The following is a 15,781-nucleotide window of genomic DNA, read 5'->3' on the forward strand; positions in this document are numbered from 1 at the left end:
CCAGTCAGGGCGCTGGATTCTGTCCCAGTTGCCCCTCTTCCAGACCAGCTCTCTGCTATGGCCCGGGAGTGCAGTGGAGGATGGCCCAAGTGCTTGGGCCCTGCACCCCACGGGAGACCAGGAGAAGCACCTGGCTCCTGCCTTCGGATCGGCACGGTGCGCCGGCCACAGCAGCCATTAGAGGGTGAACCAATGGCAAAGGAAGACCTTTCTCTCTGTCTCTCTCTCTCTCACTGTCCACTCTGCCTGTCAAAAAAAAAAAATATGGAAAAAAAAAAACAACATATAGATAAATGGAACAAAATAGCCTAGAAATTAATTCACCTATATACAGCCAACTAATTTTTTTAAAGTTTATTTGACAGGTAGAGTTATAGACAGTGAGAGAGACAGAGAGAAAGGTCTTCCTTCCGTTGGTTCACCCCCCAAATGGCCACTATGGCTGGAACTTTGCCAATCTGAAGCCAGGAGCCTCCTCCCGGTCTCCCATGAGGGTGCAGGGGCCCCAGCACTTGGGCCATCCTCCACAGCCTTCCTGGGCCACAGCAGTGAGCTGGACTGGAAGAGGGGCAGCTGGGACTAGAACCGGCGCCCATATGGTTTGCCAGCACCGCAGGCAGAGAATTAACCAAGTGAGCCATGGCGCCGGCCCGAAGCCAACTGATTTTTGACAAAACTGCTCAAGCCACACAGTGAAGTAAGGATATAAGGATAATCTCTTCAATAAATGGTGCTGGCAAAACTAGTTGTATATATGTAGAAGAATGAAATGAGATCCATACCTCTCACCATATAAAAAAATCTACTGAAGATGGATTAAAAGCCTAAGTTTAAGACCTAAGACTATGAACATACTGGAAGAAAGTATAGGGGAAACACTCCAAGACGCTGGCATAGGGGATGACTTCTTGGACAAGGCTTCCAAAGCACAGGCAACAAAAGGGAAACTAAACAAATGGGACTGTATCAAACTCAGAAGCTGTTGCACAGCAAATGAAATGATCAATAGAGTGAAGATATCCAGCAGAATGGGCAAAAAATATTTGCAAACCACCTGTCTGACAAAGGATTAATATCCCGAATATATCATTATATATTATATATCATTATATTATCATATATCATTATATATCATATATAATATATCATATACATCAATATATTTAATATATATATATTAAAAAACTCAACAACAAAAGAAGAACCAATCCAGTTGACAAATGGTCAAAGGATTTCCATAGACAGTTCTCAAAAGAAAAAATACAAATGAACAACAAATTTATGAGAAAATTCTCAACATCACTAGTCATCAAGGAAATGAAAATCAAAACCACAGTGAGGTATCACCTTACCCCTGTCACAATGGCTAAAATCCAAAACAAAGGGAGTAACAAATGCTGGTAAGGATGTGGAGGGGCCGGCGCCGTGGCTCAATACCTGTCAGGGCACCGGATTCTGTCCCGGTTGCTCCTCTTCCACTCCAGCTCTCTGCTATGGCCCGGAAGTGCAGTGGAGGATGGCCCAAGTGCTTGGGCCCTGTACCCGCACGGTAGACCAGGAGAAGCACCTGGCTCCTGGCTTCAGATCAGCGTGGCGCACCAGCCACAGCGGCCACTGGGGGCGTGAACCAATGGAATAAGGAAGACCTTTCTCTCTGTTTCTCTCTCACTGTCCACTCTGCCTGTCAAAAAAAAAAAAAAAAAAAAAAAAAGATGTGGAGAAAGAAGAACACTTATACACTGTTGGTGGAAATGTAAATTTGTGCAGCCAATGTGGAAAACAGTGTGGAGATTTCTTAAAAATCTAGAAATAGACTTGCCACATGATCCAGCAATCCTACTACTGGGTATATACCCCAAAGGCTTGGACACAATGTATCAAAGAGATACCTGCATCACCATGTTTATAGTAGCACTGTCCACAATAGCCAAAATTTGGAACTAACTAAGGTGTCCTTTATCAGATGAATGGATAAAGACAATGTGATATATTTACATAATGGAATATTATTCAGCTTTGAAAAAGAAAATTATACCATTTGCAGCAAAATAGATGCAACTGGAGGACATCACGTTGAGTGGAATAAGCAAGACCCAGAAAGACAAATACTGTATGTTGTTCTCCCTTATCTGTGGGAGCTAGAATTTAAAAAATAAAAAAAGAAAAAAAAGAAAGAAAAAAAAGTCTGTGTGTGTCAGTATTGTTGCAAATACAATTTTGTAAAACTTTATCTGTTGAAATCTTTACTTAATATATACTAAACTGATCTTCTGTATATAAAGAGAATTGAAAATGAATCTTGATGTGAATGGAAGGGGAGAGGGAGCGGGAAAGGGGAGGGTTGCAGGTGGGAGGGAAGTATGGGGGGGGGGGAAGCCATTGTAATCCATAAGCTGTACTTTGGAAATTTTTTATTCATTAAATAAAAGTTAAAAAAAAACTTTGTTTTATAACTTCATGAAACCAATGATGAAGAATGTTATACTCCTATAGATTTAATGATCTGTGATTATTTTGAAACTTACTGCATAAGGGTGAAATGGTCACTTTCCCATTCAGTTATTGTTTACAGCAGTTGTCTCTATTCTCATTAAACTAGGGTTTTTGCTTTTTAGTTGTTAAAGTTCTTTTTCGGTGAAGTATTAAGCCTTTTTACTATAATGTAATTTTTTTAACTTTTATTTAGTAAATATAAATTTCCAAAGTACAGCTTATGGATTACAATGGCTCCCCCCCAATAACTTCCCTCCCACTTGCACCCCTCCCATCTCCCACTCCCTCTCCCATTCCATTCACATCAAGATTCATTTTCAATTATCTTTATATACAGAAGATCGAGTTAGTATATATTAAGTAAAGATTTCATCAGTTTGCACCCACACAGATCATAAAGTGTAAAATACTGTTTCAGTACTAGTTATAGCATTACTTCACATTGGACAACACATTAAGGACAGATACCACAATGAGGAGTAAGTACACAGTGACTCCTATTGTTGACTTAACAATTTGACACTCTTGTTTATGGCGTCAGAAATCTCCCTAGGCTCTAGTCATGAGTTGCCAAGGCTATGGAAGCCTTTTGAGTTCACAGACTCTTATCATATTTAGACAAGGTCATAGTCAAAGTGGAAGTTCTCTCCTCCCTTCAGAGAAAGGTACCTCCTTCTTTGATGGCCCCATTCTTTCTACTGGGATCTCACTCGCAGAGATCTTTCATTTAGTTTTTTTTTTTTTTTTTTCAAAGTGTCTTGGCTTTCCATGCCTAAAATACTCTCATGGGCTCTTGAGCCAGATCCGAATGCCTTAAGGGCTGATTCTGAGGCCAGAGTGCTGTTTAGGACATCTGCTATTCTGTGGGTCTGCTGTGTATCCCCCTTCCCATGCTGGATCGTTCTCTCCCTTTTTGATTCTATCAGTTAGTATTAGCAGTCACTAGTCTTGTTTGTGTGATCCCTTTGACTCTTAGACCTATCAGTGTGATCATTTGTGAACAGAAATTGATCACTTGGACTAGTGAGATGGCATTGGTGCATGCAACTTCGATGGGATTGTATTGGAATTCCCTTAAAATATGTAATAAAAAAGGGGAGAAGGAAGGAGGGTGAGAGAGAGTTGTGGGGGAGGGAGGAATTTTATATACAGATCACACTGAATCTGTTAAAAACTGCAAATAAAAATAAAAAATTTAAAAATAAAATTATCCTTGATATATTTGCCATTCTACATAATTTGAGGATCTGAGTGAAGGGAAAACAGATATTACTTCATGACTACAACTGCTGGTTCTCTGGATTTCTGTCTGACCTCCATTTTGCACACAACATACTCATTTACTACCACATTCCCCAGAGGATGGCTCAGATCTTCTAAACCATTGTTCTCATCTACCATTGTATAGTATTAAAATATAAGCCAGATAGCCCTCTTTCTTCTGATCAAATGTCTTTTCTAGGTTTATTGTAGAGGCAAGTTTCATGGTTAAGGTTTTTTTTCAATTATGATGATTCATTTTCTTCCCCACCTCCCTCCCTCTTTTCCTATCTTCTCTCCTCCTTTCTTCCCTCCTTCCATCCCTCCCTCCTTTTCTTCCTTTTCATTTTATTTAAAAGAGAGGTAGAGAAAGACAAAGAAAACAGAGCTGTTCCATCAGTTCTCTTCTCAAATTCCTGTATCAGCCAGGGCTGGGCCAGGACTGAACCTGGACCTCACAACCCAGTCTGGGTCCAGGTCTCCAACATAGGTGGCCCAAGTACTTGAGCCATCACTTGCTGTTTCCCAGGGTGCACATTAGTGGGAAACTAGGTTCAAAGTGGAGGAGCTGGGGTTTCAACCATGTACCTTTGTGGAACATGGATATCCCAAGTGGTGTCTTATCCAGTGTGTCAAGTATAATGATTCTGACAACAGTTATCAAAATCTTCTCATGTAAGGTAACTGTATAATTTATCAACCAAGCTGGAATACCTTTAAGGGTAAAAGGGAATTGATATTATTTTTGGTTAAACTTGGTTGTCCTGAGCAAATCAGTTATCAGTTATTCATTCACTCTGTTTCTAGAGAATATTTTCAGGTAGCAGTCTACTTGGTTCCAAATTTATTTACTACTTTCTGCCATAATACATCATTTCCTATAAAAATAATAAAGCATCTTAATTCTGTTAGAGATAAATTTAAGATTGAAATGATGAAAGTCTATTAAGGGGGGCTGGCACTGTGGTTTAGTGGGTAAAGCCGGTGCCTGCCATGCTGGCCTCCAATATGGACACCAGCTCGAGTCCCAGCTGCTCTGCTTCTGATTCAGCTCTTTGCTATGGCTTGGGAAAGTAGTGGAAGATGGCCCAAGTCTTTGGGCTCCTGCATCCATGTGGGAGACCTAGAAGAAGCTCCTGGCTCCTGCCATTGCAGCCAACTGGGGAGGGAACCAGCGGATGGAAGACACCTCCCCCTCCACCTCTGCTTCTCTGTAACTCTACCTTTCAAATAAATAAATAAATAAAATTTTTTTAAAAAAGAAAATCTATTAAGTCAACTTTTTTATATCCCATTTTTGCAGAATTGATCTGCTCTGACCTATGCTCTGTCTTTGATTCACTTTAGTATCTACACCTCATTACACACTTGACTTGCTATTTAATCTTGCATAAACACCTGTATGGTGAAATTTGAAATCTGGCACAAGAGATAAAGGCGAGTAATTACTATCCACACTTAGCGTTTTATCTTCTTACTATTTACAAACTGTTTATAGAAGTACTGATAATCTGGGTGATTAAATAGCTGGGTTCTCCCTTCTGATAGATTTTTTTGTTGTTTTTGTTTTTTGACAGGCAGAGTGGACAGTGAGAGAGAGAGGCAGAAAGAAAGGTCTTCCTTTTGCCGTTGGTTCACCCTCCAATGGCTGCTGCGGCCGGCGCACCGCGCTGATCCAAAGGCAGGAGCCAGGTGCTTCTCCTGGTCTCCCATGGGGGTGCAGGGCCCAAGGACCTGGGCCATCCTCCACTGCACTCCCGGGCCATAGCAGAGAGCTGGCCTGGAAGAGGGGCAACCGGGACAGAATCTGATGCCCTGACCGGGACTAGAACCCGATGTGCTGGCACTGCAGGCAGAGGATTAGCCTATTGAGCCATGGCGCCGACCCTGATAGATTTTTGAGGTTTGTATTTAACAAAAACAGGTTTAAAAAGTTATAGTTGCAGTCTTATCTAAAATCTGAAGATAGTTTATCATGCTTGTAAAAAATGAATGCATATGAAATGAAAATTGTGAACTGATCAGACTGAGTACTATATCTTACTTGTAAACACCACTGCATTCAGACCAGCCTTGACCAAATACTGTATTTTATTATTAACTATGGACTCTGCTTACAAAATGAATGTAAGATGAAACATGAACAATTAAATAAGTCGAGGATTCCATAGTGGCACATCCATACTCACATTCTCTGGCAAAATTATTATAGAAACATATGTTTAAAATACTCTCTTTAATAATTATTTTGGAGTATTGTTTAATGCATATCAAAGTTAAAGTGGGAAGTAGGGATTGGCATTTGGCCTAGGGTTAAGACATTGGTTGAGATGCCTGTATCTCATGTTGCAGTGCCTGGGTTTGAATTCTGGCTCCATTCCAGATTTCAGCTTCCTGTTAAAGTGTACCCTAGGAGGCAGTAGGTGATGGCTCAAGTATCTGGGTAATAAATAAAAATGAATAATTACAAATTAAGTAGAAAGTGTACTAAATACTGAGGTAGGATATCTGTGTCACCATCCTGATTTTGACATTAATTAGCTCTGGAGCTTTGAAAAAAATGTGATCAGTTTCCTTACATCTCCTCCATGCTTCTTTGTATATGCTATTAATCTTCAAAACAGGTGAGAATTCATCATAATGGAGGGAGCTTTGGTTACTGACAAGCTGGCTCACTAACAGCGTTTCCCACTTCTCCCACCTAGGCTAAGGGGTATTCCGGAAACAGCAGGGAGTGAGATAAATATGCTTTTCTATCACAGTTATGGAAACTGTTCCATATACAATTATAGAACTCACGAGCAGGAAACATTGTTTTGGCCCTGAGTAGATGGCAGCTCCATGTGAAAGAGGCCCTGGCATCACAGACACATAGAATGGAGGAAAATTTGCAGGAGTAGTCTGCTCTGTTGCTACCCCGGGGCAGGAACACAGCAGCAAGCTCAGTGATGGCCATGTTGTGGTGTTGAAGCTATGCTGGGAAACAGCTGGCATGGAGAGGAGGGCGAGGCACAGGCTGCCAAACTGCCGTCTTAACTTTCTCTACTCTCTGTTAGAAATTCCTCTGCTCATCCCACCACTCTACACCCAGAGGGCTAGGGGATAACAACTGTGAATTGGGAAGAAGATTGAAAACCAAAATGGATAATGTACTTCTCACATTTGGTTGTTCACACCACTTACATTCCTGTAGTATGGAAGATATCTACTTTACTGAAACAGTGGGAGGGGATATAAGTATATGGGTAGGAAATAACAATAGTGTTTTTCAAGTTGCAGAAAATTACCAGTAGTATTTCATTTTCTTACAAAATGAGACTGCATATATATATATATATATATATATATATATATATATATATATGTATGTGTGTGTGTGTGTGTGTATGTGATGTGTGAGCACCTATGGGTATATATATTTTGGTATAAGGATAGAAAAATTGGAAAGTACATTTCAAATGACTAACATTTATAACCTTAGGTGTATATTAATAACAAACTATGCATGGACTTAAAAACTTTTTTTTGCCTGAAAGTAAAGTTATACTCTTTCTTTTAAGATTTATTTATTGATTTGAAAGGCAGAGTTACAGAGAGGGAGAGGCAGGGAGAGAGAGTGAGAGAAAGAGAGAGACACAGAGAGATCATTTATCTGCTGGTTCACTCCCTAGATGGCCACAATGGCCAAGATTGGGCAGGGCTGAAGCCAGAAGCCAGGAGCTTCTTCCAACCACTTGCACCATTTGGTGCTTTCTCAGGCACATTATGAGGGAGCTGGATTGGAAATGGAGCAGGTGGCACCTGAACTAGTGCCCACATGGCATGCTGGCACTGCCAGAAATGGCTTAACCTGCTGCACCACAGTTCCACTCCCTAAACTTTAACTCTTAATTACATTTCCCACAAACTTTTAGAAGAACCTTTGTATTACTTTAGAATTGAAAAAAGCATAACATTAAAAATTTATTTTTTTTATCCATTTAAAGTATTTGATTCAAACAGCTTTGTTAAATTCAGAATTGTGCAACCAGCAGCATCAATTTTGGAAAAAAAATTTTTTTTAAGGGAAAAGGTTTATTGTTGAGTGGGGCAAACCCAACAGGCTGCCTCCCCATACATGAGAGAACAGCAGCCTGTACTAGAACAGGTGTTATATAGCTTTGCAGAGGTAAGGAAGTGGGAGTAGAAAATCCCATTAGGGTGGAGGTGGAGTTGATGCTTGTGATTGGGTCATTTGGTCACCTATCTTCTGTTAAGCCAGGCTGGACTTAGGAAGATGGTGCCATTTTACTAACATTACCCCTTTTGTTTTTCAAAAAGCAAGTGTTGTATTACATTGACCCCACAAAAGTCCAAGAAAGGTGGAGGTTCAATGATCTATCTTCTAGAGCTACTTCCTGCTGACATAGGGCAATGTCTAAAGTCGTGATGTCCTAGGTGGGGAACCGAGTATTTCCCTGTAGTAGCATTTGGTTGACTGCCTGGTTGGTGAAGGCTTTGGTTCATTCCATTATCATTTCCTGTAAACACTTAAACAGACAATGCAATATAAAAGCCATGGTGAGGATAGAGGCCAGTGGTCCTAGGAGCAGCATTAAATTTTGGAATATTTTTATCATCCCACAAAAGAAACCCATTACTCAGTGGCCATCTTATTCCTATTTCTGTGTTCTTCCCATCCCTAGGCAACCACTGATCTATTTTCTATCTGTAGATTCCTGTTCTGGATGGTTTGCATACATAGAGTCATATAATATGTTTTTTTTTTGAGTGACTTTTTTTCACTTAGCATTATTTTCAAGCTTCATCCATGTTATAATGGCATTTCATTCCATTTTATGGCCAAATAATATTACATCATGTAGATATACCACATTTTTCTTATCCTTTAGAATCTTGATGGCATTTAGGTTACTTCTGCTTTTGGTTATTACAAATAATGCTGCTATGAGCATTTGCATATCAGTTTTTGTGTGGACATATGTTTTCATTTCTACTGGGTAGATACCTAGTCCCTGAATTGTTGGATCATATGATAACTCTATATTTAACCACATGAGGAATTGTTATCTTGTTTTCCAAAGTAGACACAAATGTTTACATTCTTGTCTGCAATGCAAGAAGATTCCCATTTTTCACCCTGCCTACAACTCTTGTTACATATTTTTTTTGGTTATAGCTATCCTAGTGGATATAAAGTGTTATTTATTTATTTATTTTTATTTTTGACAGAGTGGGCAGTGAGAGAGAAAGAGACAGAGAGAAAGGTCTTCCTTTGCTGTTGGTTCACTCTCCAATGGCCGCTGCGGCCAGCGCATCATGCTGATCCGAAGCCAGGAGCCAGGTGCTTCTCCTGGTCTCCCATGTGGGTGCAGGGCCCAAGCACTTGGGCCATCCTCCACTGCACTCCCGGGCCACAGCAGAGAGCTGGCCTGGAAGAGGGGCAACCGGGACAGAATCCAGCGCCCCGACCGGGACTAGAACCCGGTGTGCTGGCGCCACAAGGCGGAGGATTAGCCTGTTGAGCCACGGTGCTGGCCATAAAGTGGTATTTAAATATGGTTTTGATTTGCACTTCCTGATAACTAATGACATTTCCCTGAAAACTGCTTTTACTTTAATTGAACATGGTTATATATTTAATAAAATAAACAATTCACATTGAGTTTTGTTTTAAAATACAAGACACTGAAAAAATTTAATGTTTGAGGTAGGATGCTTTGGGTCTCAATCATGCTCTCTAGAGACAGGTATCTACTCTCCTTCACCATTGGGATTTCTGCAGTGGAAATGGGTGAGACACACTGAGTATATTAACAGCCATGTTTACATATTATATTACCTAAGGTATTTATTCTCTTGTTTGTGCTGAGAAAATACTTTATTCAGGCTCTTTGTTCACATTGGAATGTCCTTACCTCCATTTTCATAGATTGGGATATCTTTTAAGCAGGAGTGAAGATTTTGTACAAGCAACTGACATGTGCTCAGTTTGTACCCTGACTTCTTTCTCAGAACTCTGATGACAATTTACCTCTGTTTCTGTTAATGGCACTCAGTCTTTTTTTTTTCCCTTCTGTAAATTGCAGTTCATTTTTGTGGTTGTGATTATGCTTAATTGTGCATTAGAGTGTTTTGTTCTTGAAGCCTGAAGGCAGGTAAGCTCCACATTTTTGTTTGTTTTCGTTTTTGTATCCTCCATGGCACCTAGTTAGGTATACTTGATGACCAAATGACTGAAATTTAAGTTGGTCTGTTTATAGTTTTCTGATAAATATCATTATGGCAGTGGGTAATACTACAACATACATTAAGCATCTGGCAATGTAATTACAATTTTACTTTTAAAAATGATCCATGGGGGAGATCCTAGATGGCTGAATGGGGAAAAGATGTGCTGATTTTGACCATGGCAAGATAACAGAAGAACAGGGGAGGAACCATATTTCCATGTGACAGTTGAAGAGAAATTTGCAGTGGATAGTCTATAGAAAGGAGAGAGACTCTGGAACAGCAGGGGTGATACAACCATGCAGTGGCTAATGAAATATTGCTAGCAATTACTGTAGCTGGTGGCTGGTGGGAATGCCATCTTCTTGGAGTGAGGTGAGAGGAACCTGCAGTAGCCTGCACACCATTTGGTGATATTGTCAGAGGCAGAACTATGCGGTGCCCACTGATTTTGAGTCAGGCCTGAAGCACTGGTGGGGGCAGGGTCCTCACCTAACCCTGTGAAGAGGGAGCATATTTTGTTGTTCCTTTTCTTCCCCCACCAAGGCACCTGGCAGCCAGCAGGAGGGATGCTGTGGCCCTCATGCCACTGGTGGATTTTGTCAGAGGGAAATATCTTCAGCCCCCACTGAGTTTAAGTCTGACTTGATGAGTTGGAGAGGGTGGGGTGCCCACTTAATTTGGTGAGGCAAAGTCATGTAGCTTCCCTCCTCACACCATGAAGGAGGAGCACCAACTGACCTCGGTCAGGCAGACAGCTGGCTCCAAGAATGGGGTGGCTTTCTCCATGGATGGCGAGGCTTGCAGGGTAGAGAGTGAATCCCCTGCTCCCTGTAATGTGGAAGCACTGCACTCTGTGACTGTGGGAATCCTGTGACTTGTGATGTGATAGGACATGGGCTATGGCTTGGTCTTTGTGCAATCACTGGGTCTGGATTCAGTTGAATTCCCTGAATGCTTGGGAGGGTCATTGTGGAGGACTTCTTGCTCACACTGAGGAGTGTGTATGTCCTTTGTATAGTTTCTGTGCCTGAGTGGGTGGGGTGCACATGCACTATGAAAGGGGCTGGGGCTGTGAACACACCAGCAAGTCTAATCATACCCTCTATCCTGCTGATACAGGAGGAAATCTACCACCCTCATTCTATTCTGTTGCTCCACCCTCCAACACTGGCTGTAGCTCTTTGGCCCCATCAGGCACACAGCTCTGCATATCCGTTGAAGGAGCAGGCACTCCACTAAACCACTGAGGTATATTTCAAAGAAAAAGCCCTCAGAGGAGATAACAAACAAACGTTTCCACAAATGCCTTAAAGTAAATGTAGAAATACAAGAAACATGAACAAGGAAGACAATATGATTTCCCTAAAGGAACAAAACAACACTTGAATATTAGAATGTGAAGACAAAGAAATCAATGAAATGCCTGAAAAGGAATTCAAAAGAATGATCATAAGATCACACAAAAAAAAACAAAAACAAAAACAAAAACAAAAAAAAAAAAACCAAAGAAAAGCAAATACCTGAGTTAAAATCACCATACATGGGAGGGGATTCCAAGATGGCAGAATAGAGAAGGAGCTTACTGCTCCAGTCTAGGGGAAGATAGTTAAAAAAAAAAAAAGTGGAGAGACTACAATCTCAGAGAAGAGTTAGGGAGAAAACTGTAGAAGAAGCTCCACGCAAATTAGAGGGACACTGTGGATCTGTGTGGGGGGTACGGACATGTACAGCTCAGGACCCCAGCAGCTGAGAGCCTCAGCACCAGATTTGGAGAGTGAGGTGAGAGCAGACTGCAGCAGCCCAAGCCACTGGCGATAAAGCTGCAGGAAGAGCAGTGTGGATGAATATTGTTCCCGCTGGGGCTAGTGCCCAGGCTTTGGTCTCCTTGGAGGAGAGAAGGTGAGTATGAGACTATGCCAACAGAGCAAATTAAACCTCTCCTCTTATAAAAAAATAAAAAAAGAGGAGATTTACTATGCCCAATTTGGTGTCACCTTGGATGCTCCCTTCACCCTGGAGCCCTGACCAGAGCTCCCTGACCACAGCCAGCACATGCCTCAGTGTATTCACTGAAAGAGCAAACACTCCACTAAGCCACAGAGGCAGAGTACAAAGATAAAAGTATTCACAGTGGGGGGCGCGGGGGGCGGGGAACAAGTAGCTCAACAAATGCCTAATAAGTGCAGCAATTCAAGAAACAAGAACAAGGAAGACAACATGACACCCCCAAAGGAACACAACAATGCTTCAATATTAGAATGTGAAAGTGAAGAAATTGAAGAAACGCTAGAGACAGAATTCAAAAAATTGATTATAGGAGCAATCAATGAATTAAAAAAATTCATACATGATATGAATGAAAATTTTTCCCATGAAATTGAGATTTTAAAGAGAAAATAAAATATTGGAAATGAAGAATTCAATAAACCAAATAAAAAATGCAGTAGAAAGTCTTAACAACAGACTTGGTGAGGCAGAAGAAAGAATATTTGAATTAGAAGACAAATCTCTGGAAATTTTACAGTCAGACAAAAAAAAAAAAAAAGAAAAGAAAAGAAATCAGAAAACTAAACAAGAGTGTCACAGATCTTAGGATTTCCTGAAGGTGTGGAAGGAGAGATTGGGTTAGAAGGCCTTTTTTAGTGAAATAATTACAGAAAACTTACTTAATTTGGAGAAAGAATGGGACATCCAAGTAAAGGAAGCACTCCTCATAGATATGACCAGAAAAATACTCACCATGACACATGTAGTCAAAGTTTCCACAGTAAAGCATAAAGAAAAGATTCTAAAGTGCATGAGAGAAATACCACATTACTTTCAGTGGATCTCCAGTTAGACTCACAGCTCACTTCTTATCAGAGACCCTACATGCTAGGAGAGAATGGCAAGATATATTCCAAATCTTAAGAGAAAAAAAAATTCTGTCAACCCAGAATACTGTACCGTGCAAAGCTCTCATAAACGAACCTGAAATAAAGACCTTCCTTCACAAATAGAAATTTAAAGAATTTGTCACCATTCGACCAACCTTACAAAAAATGCTTAAGGATGCACACAGAAACACAGAAACATGGTCATCACTACGAAAGAAGAAGGCAGACTTTCTCTCAGAAGGCAGAGACCTTTCAGACCTCTCTTTCTGCCTCTGCCGCTCTCTAACTCTGCCTTTCAAATAAAATAAGTAAATCTTAAGAAAAAACAAAGAAACAAACAAACAAAAAAATCAGTGCTAAGAAGGAAGTTTTAGCAATTAGTGCATATATCAGGAAATTGGAAAGATACCAAATAAATGATCTATCACTGTATCTCAAGGATCTAGAGAAACAACAAGAAACCAAACTCAAAATTAATGGGAGGAAAGAAATAGTAAAAATTAGAGAAGAAGTAAACAAAATTGAAATAAAGAAACCACACAAAAAGCAGTAAAATGAAGATCTGGTTTTTTGAAAAAAGTAAACAAAATTGATAAAGCATTGTCTCAACTAATAACAAAAAAGGGAGAAGTCCCAAATTAATGAAATCATAGATGAAAAGGAGTGTTACAATGGATATTCCTGAAATTGAAAGAATCATCAGGATTTACTACAAACAGCCATATCCAAGAAATTGGAAAATCTAGAAGAAATGGGTAATTTCTGGACACATATGATTTACCAAAATTGAGACATGGAGACATAGAAAACCTAAATAGACTAGTAACCAAGATGGAGATTGCACCAGTAATAAAAATCCTCCCAGCAAAGAAACACCTAGGACTGGATGGCATCACTGCTGAATTCTACCAAACTTTTTTTTTTTTAAGATTTTATTTATTTATTTGAGAGGTAGAGTTACAAACAATGAGAGGGAGAGAGAGAGAAAAAGATCTTCCATTTGCTGGTTTACTCACCCATTGGCCGCAATGGACAGAGCTGAGCCAATCTGAAGCCAGGAGCCAGGAACTTCCTCCGGGTCTCCTGCACAGGTGCAGGGGCCCAAGCACTTGGGCCATCTTCCATTGCTTTCCCTGGTCACAGCATGGAGTTGGATCAGAAGTGGAGCATCTGGAACTAGAACCCCTGCCCTTATGGGATGCCAGCACTGCAGATGGAGGATTAACCTACTGCACCAAAGTGCTGGGCCCTCTACCAAACTTTTAAAGAAGAACTAATTCTTCTTAAAGTAGTCAAAACAATTGAAAAGAAGAGAATCCTCCAAAACTTTTTTTATGAGGCCAGCATCAGCTTAATTCCAAAACCAGGGGGAAAAAAAAACAAGCTATAAACCAACATCCTTGATGAATATAGATGCAAAAATCTTCAAAAAGGTATGGACTAATAGAATCCAACAACATATCAAAAAGATCATTCACCCAGACCAAGTGGGGTTTATGCCTGGGATGAATGGTTCAACATATGCAAATCCATAAGTGTCATACATCATATTAACAAATTGAAGAAAAAAATCCCATATGATTTTCTCAATAGATACAGTGAAAGCATTTGATAAAAGACAACAGATGATTGGTTATAGAAGGATTATGCCTCAACACAATCAAGGTAATACATAACAAACCCATATTTTCACTAAAGTCCAGAACCAGACAAGAATTTGTTCTTTTAATTTTATTTACTTGAAAGGCAGAGTTACAAAAAGAGAGAGCAAGGAAGATATCTTCTATATTGGTTCATTCTCCAATTGATTCCAATGGCCAGGGCTGGGCAAGACCAAAGCTAAGAGCCAGTATTTTTTCCTGGGTCTCCTACATGGGTATAGGTGCCTAAGTATTTGGGGCATCTTCCTCTGCTTTTCCAGGTGCATTGGAAGGAGCTGGAGCAGACATGGAGCAACCAGATGCAAACCAGTGCCCATATGGGATGACAGCATCGCAGGAAGCAGCTTTACCCACTAACCACAATGCCATCCTCAAAGATGCTCATTCTTATCATTACTTTCAATATAGTTTTGGAAGTTTTGCTAGAGACACTAGACAAGAAAAATAAATGAAAGGTATACAAGTGGGAAAAGAGAAAGTCAGGTTCTCTCTCTTTTCAGATGACATGATCCTTTACATAGGAGAAACAAAAGACTCCTAAAAATTATTGGAACTTTTTTTTTTTTTAACTTGTTAGTTGATTTCTGTATGTAAGCCATTCTAACCAGGGTAAGATGAAACCTCATTGTGGTTTTGATTTGCATTTCCCTGATGGCTAGTGATCCTGAACATTTTTTCATGTGTCTGTTGGCCATTTGGATTTACTCTTTTTTTTTTTAAACTTTTATTTAATAAATATAAATTTCCAAAGTACAGCTTTTGGATTACAGTGGCTTTTTCTCCCCCATAACCTCCCTCCCACCCGCAGCCCTCCCATCTCCCACTCCCTCTTCCATCCCATTCGCATCAAGATTCATTTTCAATTATCTTTATATACAGAAGATCAATTTAGTATATAATAAGTAAAGATTTCAACAGTTTGCACCCACACAGAAACACAAAGTGTAAAATACTGTTTGAGTACTAGTTATACCGTTAATTCACATAGTACAACACATTAAGGACAGAGATCCTACATGGGGAGTAAGTGCACAGTGACTCCTGTTGTTGATTTAACAATTGACACTCTTTTTTTATGGCTTCAGTAATCACCCGAGGCTCTTGTCATGAGTTGCCAAGGCTATGGAAGCCTTTTGAGTTCGCTGACTCCAATCTTTTTTAGACAAGGTCATAGTCAAAGTGGAAGTTCTTTCCTCCCTTCAGAGATATGTACCTCCTTTTTTTTTTTTTTTTCTTTCAATTTTTGGCAGGCAGAGT

The sequence above is a fragment of the Lepus europaeus genome, chromosome 16, assembly GCF_033115175.1.
Source record: "Lepus europaeus isolate LE1 chromosome 16, mLepTim1.pri, whole genome shotgun sequence".
NCBI classification, from domain to species: domain Eukaryota; kingdom Metazoa; phylum Chordata; class Mammalia; order Lagomorpha; family Leporidae; genus Lepus; species Lepus europaeus.